Source organism: Ammospiza nelsoni, chromosome 9 (assembly GCF_027579445.1).
Source record: "Ammospiza nelsoni isolate bAmmNel1 chromosome 9, bAmmNel1.pri, whole genome shotgun sequence".
Taxonomy (NCBI): Eukaryota; Metazoa; Chordata; class Aves; order Passeriformes; family Passerellidae; genus Ammospiza; species Ammospiza nelsoni.
In genome coordinates, this window is record NC_080641.1 from 27,921,927 (window position 1) to 27,929,374 (window position 7,448).

Here is a 7,448-nt window from a genome sequence, read left to right on the forward strand (position 1 = left end):
CGCCCCCGCCCTGAGCCCGAGCAGCGGCGGGAGCGCGCCTGCGCGCGGCACCGCCCCCTCCGCGCCCCCGCACGGCGGCTCCTCTGAGGGGACGGGACGGGCAACAGCAATGGGGCGAATCAATGGGGCGAATCAATGGAGTATAGCGAGATCCTGCTCCCCAGGCTGGGCTGGCTGCTTGCCGTGTTCTCCTTCCCCCATGAGCGACATCACAGCATCACTTCGGCTGGAGAACCGAAGATCGCCGCGTCCGGTCGATGAGCGAGCACCGTTGTGTCAAGGGAGTGCCGCGTCCCGTCTTTCCTTAAATGCCTCACCGTCTTTCCTTAAACACCTTCAGGCAGGACAGACTAAGAACGGAAAGGAAGAGTAAAGTGACAACAACCAAGGGCTTGGATAAAGTTGGGGAGGCACAGGATGGAAACCCCGCTGTTGGACAAAGAGTCCGAAGGACTCCGAGAAGGTGGTGCTGAAAACCTCCTCAGCAGCAGCACTGTGTCCCACCCTCACTTGCTCCCATCCCCTTTGGGATAATCAAAGTCCTTCTGCATTTTTTCAACTCTTCCTTGAATAATTTAGATGCAGCCTATTTTCCTCCAGCTAATTCCTTACCTCTCCACAACTGATTAGAGGGAAACATATGTTCCCTTTGTGTCCCATACAGCTACGAAGAGAGGCGGCAGTGTAAGAGCAGTGAAGGAAAGACAAACATGCCACTCAAATACTTCAAAAATATTTTTTAACAACTACGATTGAATTAGGCTTTTAATCTGTCAGCTCTACCCCTTTTTAGGTTGTTATTATTGCCAGAAAATACATTTGATTGGAAAAACAATCAGGTTTTCTTCTCAGCAGAGACACAAGGCACCTGCTTTGTATAATAACTCTAAGAGAAAAAATAATAGCAGAAACCTTACTTTGGAGTTTACTGATGAGTCCAGTCTTTCAGTCCTACAAAGGGAAGTTCTGATTTACTTCACAGGAAGTAAAAAGCACAGAAAGTAAAAGTTTAAAAGGCTCAGGAAGAGAGAGCTGTCAGTGCTATTTCCCACTGTAAGGCAGATCCAAGGCAAGTTCAGCCATGTGTTACCTCCCCTTGCTGCCTTCTCTGCCAAAGGGCCAAGAAGAGGCAGCAGAGTTTGAGAGAGCTGCCAGTTCCTCCCCTGGAAGGACACAGCTCAGAAGCAGAGCAGTGCCTGAGACAGCCACAGCCCACGGGCCCCAGGATGGGATGGGGTCAGTGCCATCAGTGGTTCCTCTGAGGGATCCTGTCCCAGGATGAAAGCATGCTTTGTTCTTGCCACCAAGCTGGCAGTATAAACAGCAGAAGCATTGAAGCCTGTTTTCTGAGGGATGCACAAGTTGGTGCAGTATCTGATGTCTAAGAATGTGCCAGCCCAGGAATATTTGTGCACAGCAAAGCCAGCCCCAGCAGCTGTTCCCCACAGGAATCTCTGAGGATGCTCCTGTTTCCCTCTCTCCCCTCAGGGAAGGGATTAGTGGTCTTTGCTCTCCACTAGCTGCCCACCTATTTCCACAACACCTCAAAACCTTTTATCCTTGAACAGGTCAGGATCAAGTCTGTGCAACTCCTCATGTTAATCCCCACGTGAACAGAAGTAAAGGGTAGACTGTGGTAAGACTGTGGAAATAGTTCAAATCCAAGCAACCACATTCAGACTCTCAACATCTAGAACTGTATCAATTCAGGGGAAGTAGTGCCAAACATTTGTAGAGTATTTTCAAATTTAATTAATTGTGGTTTTTAATTCCCATTCATTGCTTCTCGTTCCACCTTTTTCTGCTGGGTTAAAGGGCTCTTACACAAAACAGTATCTTCTTACTGTGGGAGCAGATGTCTATTCTCAAAGCAAGGTGTATATACTTGAGTTTTTGTTTTCCTGTCTCTTTTGTTCTTTGAAAGACAACCCAGCTGCACAACACACTTAACCAGAGGGCAAATCTTGTTTCAATCTAGTCTGTTATAAAGCAGGAGGGGGAAATAAAATAAAAAATAAAAAGTGTTTTGGTTTTCATTTTGTTGCTTTTAATAGAATAGGCATGGTATTTCTGGGAAATGTTTATGCTAATATTTTAGGGGTAAGTCCCATGTAAAGTGAAGAAGAAAGCTCCTCCTCAAATGGTATAATTAACTTATTAACTACAATAAGTCGTTCTTCCACGTGACTTTTCCTTTTATTTTTTAATAGCTTTTCAAGTGCATGGCTGCTATTTACCCATGCAGCATATGCAGCAGAGAAGAGAAGGAGCCATCTGTGTTGGCTGTTTGGCAAAATAAAAAGTAATTACCAAAGCTACTTTTGATTTAGTAATTTTACAAATGGATCACAGTACTCTGGCCTATGTTTTACTGCTGAAATTATTTCAAGCCTTGACTAGAATTATTCTGCTCTTATCTGCCCACAGCCAAGCACCTGAATCTATATTTAAGCACCTGCAATCTATTCTGATTTTCAGGACACACAGCATGTACTGTTCTCTCTGCTGTTCAGGGAATCTGTACAGGCTCAGTTTCTCTGAAAATTTAGGCAGTTCAACCCAGAGAGAGGCTTATGCAATCACACTTGCCAGGATCAAGCTTCTGGGTCATTCCTTTGTTGTGGATGTCCCTTCTTCAACTCCACCCCCTAAAAAACACCAGAAAAGAGAGAAAGCACTGTTCCTCAGAGTAAACCTTATGATTCACATGTAGTGGATCAATAGCATGGGATATCTCTACCCCTAGAGACCAGGTTTCAGTGTTCCATCTGGCAAAGCTCTCCACATCAGGGGACATGGTAAAATTCTCAAAATGGGCACTAAAAATGTCCATGTGGATGTGAATGCCAGGCTGAAACCTGCTTTTCCTGTAACCAAATTCATGAGGAGTACTCACAGCTCCACACACTGCCACCCCACTGCCCTCTGGGATAGAGATCCTGAAGTGACTGTTTAATGGGACCTGGAAAACATGTGGCCTTCTGGAGAGCAACAACTCAAAACCTTTTGGACACAAGCAGCAAAGAGCTTGTGCCACTGTACAAACTGGTCATTAGAAGCTGTTGCTGTGCAGCCTGAACTGCCCATCTACCCCCAGCAGCTTCTCAGCAGCAGCAGCAGGGACTTCCACCAGTCCAGAGTGCATTTCACCCCCAACAGTTCCTCACTGGACAAAAGGGTTGAGATCTGGTGATGTTCCACATGGTGTTTTGATGATATATTCCCATTAGAATGAGCAGGGCTAGGCTGTCTCATGTCCTTGGGCTCCCTGGGATATTACCCAGATGAGTAACAACCTCTTTGGCCAATTTTTTTGGTTGCTGCAGTTTTATCCCATGAGACTGTGCATGCCACATCCTTCTGAGCTGTCCAGAGGTTTAGGCAGTATTTGTACATAGATAGAAGTCTTGGGGCCAGAAATGACCAACAGTCCAGAAAGTCCATTTGATAAGGGAGGGTTGATAACTTCATCCTACCCAACTGGGTTCCTCAGATGGGAGAGATGTTGCTGTACAAGTGATTGGCACTGAAGAGGGAGGCCTTCAGAGTCTTCTTTTTGATGCTTATGCAGGAGAAAAAGCTTCTTTAATCCTCCTATTGCTATTGGCTTGTTACAAGATAGTGTAATATAAAAGTGTCTGTGAGTTTTAATGAATTTGTAAGTCATAGCACAAAAAGGGTGTCTTGGGGAGAAGATTGTTGTCACTGCTGGAAACAGAAGTGGGAAGATGATTTTCCCTCTGAGTGCTGACATTTTCAAATGCAGAATCCCAGTTTTGTCTCATATTCCTCATCTATTTAGGTATTTATTTTTGCATCAGAGAGCCATAATACCCAGCAGATTGCTGCTGGAGGATTACCCAAATAATAGTGAAGCTTCTCCTCCTAACACAGGCTGAAGAGTCATAAAAGTTGAAGAATCCTGAAAATATGGATCCTCTCTCCTCATGATTATTGTTTCTGGCAGCAGATTGTTAAATGCATACCATCACCTGCTAAATATGGAGTAACCTACATCCAGCAGACAGCACCTGGACCCAGCTGTTCTGTAAGAAAAGCCCTACAATCCAGAATTCCTACAAAGTCCCAAAATTTCTTCGGGTTTTCTGCAAAAGACATGATTCAGGAGAACAGGTGCCAAATCCATTTAAAAGCAGCAGTTGTGGAGTTGCTGTACTCAGTATCCAGTGGGTATTGCCTGAACAGTGCTATCCCAGTTATCCTGCTGCTGCTGAGGAAGCTGTGGCTGGCCCCACTGGTGAGCCAGACTGGATGGGTGAAAGGTTGGGTGAGCTCAGGTGTTGGGAGATACCGGAGATGATGGGGCAGCCAAAGTGTAGCCAGCTCTGAGTGACCACACAGGCAGTGAGTCCTGCCCTGTGGTGTCAGTAGCAGGTGACATCAGCTGGAATCCCCAGTGGATAAACACAAGGTGTCTCTTTGGAGATTAATGGATTGTGCTCCACTGAAACCTTCAAGAAATTTGCAGGCAGACCACGCTTTTGTTTCCCTCACAGCCACCTCTACAGCAAGAAATTCTCCTGTGTGAAAGACCTCATGGTGCTCTGTTCTCCATACAGACATGACATTTCAGGGTCTCTTCACAAACAGAGACCTGAACACTGCACTCTTGCTTCAGGGTTTTCCTGACATTTATGAGTTGTTTGTCCTTCCCTGACCTGCATGAGGGAACCTGGCCAACCAGGCTGTGTTAGCAAAGCCATCACTCCTCAGAAAGTAAAAGCTGCACACATTCAAGAGAAGCACTCTTGTAGCTAGTTGTGAAAGTCTTTTGAGTCATGTTATCTCAGTTCCAAAAGAGTAAGCAAGGAATTAGCAGTGTATTGAGTGGAATTAACCTTACCTAGTGTTATTAACCCATCTCATCCCTTTCTGATCTTGAGTGGATTCATGGTCATCTTCCAGCATAGACAGATTTTGAACCCTTGGAAACAATAGATTCTAGTTGTCTTCTTTTTTGCTCTTCCCCAGACTTTTCTTACATTTGACAAACTTTTACCAAGAGAGGAATATCTCAGCCCAGATCATGTCGTGGTTATTGTGAGTATTGTCCAGCCTTAAACTCAGGAGCCACCACTCAGACCAGCAAACCCTCCACCACCACCCCATGTCCTGCCGGAGGAGGTCAGCCTTGATCCCTGCCTATGCCTGGCCAAAGGCAGTTTGCTTCACTGGCTGAGCCGAGCCCTCTCCATGCCACATCCCTGTGGCAACAGGGACAGCTGCCATTATGTTCCACAAAGCCCTTTTTCTCACATCCAAAGCTATTCCTAAATTCCTCAATGTCTGCAGATATTGTCTAGCACAGCCTGTCCCATGCCAGCCTCTACCTGACCTGGTGACCAGCACCACAACTGATCTTTTGATCAGTTCCAAAGGAAATGTTGGCTGCAGAGACGAAAACCAAAATCCTGGCAGTAGCACATCTGCCCTTCATCAGAGGAATCCAGGAATTCTGCACAGGGACAGACGAGTCCAAGCACCTGGCAGGCAGCTGAGCAGATGAATCATTTGAGGAGCTGGGGCTGACAAGTGATATGTGCATATTTAATGTATCCCAGGATTCCTGTATGCTTTCAAATGGCTCAGGGATGTTTGTTGAGGCTCTGGGGATTTGGAGCTTCACAGGCACACTTGAGACCCATGAAAGGAGCAGTTTGACTCTGATACTTATCTCAGCACTTTCTGCTTCATAAATATCTCAGGCCTTAAAATCTCCAGGCTGGGAGGCACTCAGATGGATGAGGATCTGGGGAATAGTTCAGTGTTTTGGGGAGAAACAAAAAGATCTTTCTGGCAGTGAATGATCTCCCTGTCTCCTTTCTAAACTGCTTCCAGAGTTATTGAGGACAGTTGTCACAGCATAATCATGAGCTTTATTTCCTTGGGTAAACCAGATTTAAAAGGGAGAGAAATGAAAAAAAAATCCCAAAAACACCACAACAAGACCTTTGAAATTTTTTGTAAATTAGTGCTTGAGATGAGGCTGTGAGTTGATCTTTCAAAAATAGTGTTTTCTGTTCCCTAGGAATCTATAGGAGCTCCATGGTGTGGAGGAGATAAACAGGAAGCAGTCCCAAAGCAGGAAGGTTGAACTCCTCAGGCATGGGTTTGAAGCACACTTCGCTTTTGCAATTCATAGTGAATAAATTACTTGGTGGAACTCATTGCCTCAGGGCTATGGGGAGGACAAAAATAAAAGCCAGCTTCTGTGCTTCATTTATTTATGGAAATTATTTACACCAAGTCTTGTCTAACCAAAGAAGGTTAACACTTTCTCTCTGGGTACCTGTTTGCTGACTCCACCATTCCCTTGGATTTTGTTTTCCACAGTCTACTTTGAACCTCCCAAGCTGCAAATTGTTGCTCTTGGTCACTGTCTCACAATATTCCACTGCTGAGAAGAGCTGGACTTTGTCATCCTTGTACCTCAGCTGGAAGTAGCTGTAGGCTGCTATCAGTTCATGCCTTAGACCCTGCTGGTGAAACAGCTTCTCCATAATTCCAACATTCCCAGCTGCCAGAGGGTGCTGTGCATTGAGCCCAGCCAGGCTTCACTCCTCAGGAAAGCAGAAGCTTCTTGACCAAGCTGTTGTCAACTCATGCTACACAAACAATTTGTGCAGTTCTGATTTATGTGAAGAGGCAGGAACACGGATTCCAGGATACACAGCTTTGCAAAAAATAGTGAAGCTCACCACCATGGATGGCTGGGAAATTGCCTTCAGGGGAATTCTGGTGCAAAGCCTGCAGGGGGAGGATGCTGGCCAGCAGCACTGACCTGGGTTAAGCCACTCTCTGAGATGCAAGCCAAGGTCTCAGCATGACATTGAGATCCATCAGTGCTGCAGCTCTCAGGGGAAAACCACTGTGCAAGTGATCCTTGTTCATTAGGCCTGTTAAATACAGATGGATCAGGGAAGAATGAAGTACAGCAGGCTTATTAATGTTTCTTTAATTAGTAACAGAACAAATATGTTTGGATTTTGATTATTTTACACAGAGAATATTGGAATGATGCATCAGGTGGTTTTGTGTCCATTTTGCTCTGTTTTATTACCATGTAAAAATATACATCTGGTACACAAGATTTAAAAAAATATTTTCACAACAAAATAAGTGCTTTGAGCACTAAAAATTCACTTGTGCACATTAATGTTGGCCTAAACATTTACATTTTCTAGCCACATCCCCTCCCTATCCCAAAAGTGGGCAAACCCCAGACTATAAATATTATCTGTGTCAGATATAGAAAACTTTCCCAAAAAAAGAACAGGAAACATAAGCATAAAAATTCTGTGGCTCAGATGAATTGATTTTCACTCCCCCAAAACAATAAAAAAGGAAAAATAAAAATATTTTTGTCAAAATTAAAATGGCACAAGGAACACAACACTAATTATCAGACACTGCAAGCAGAAGGGGAG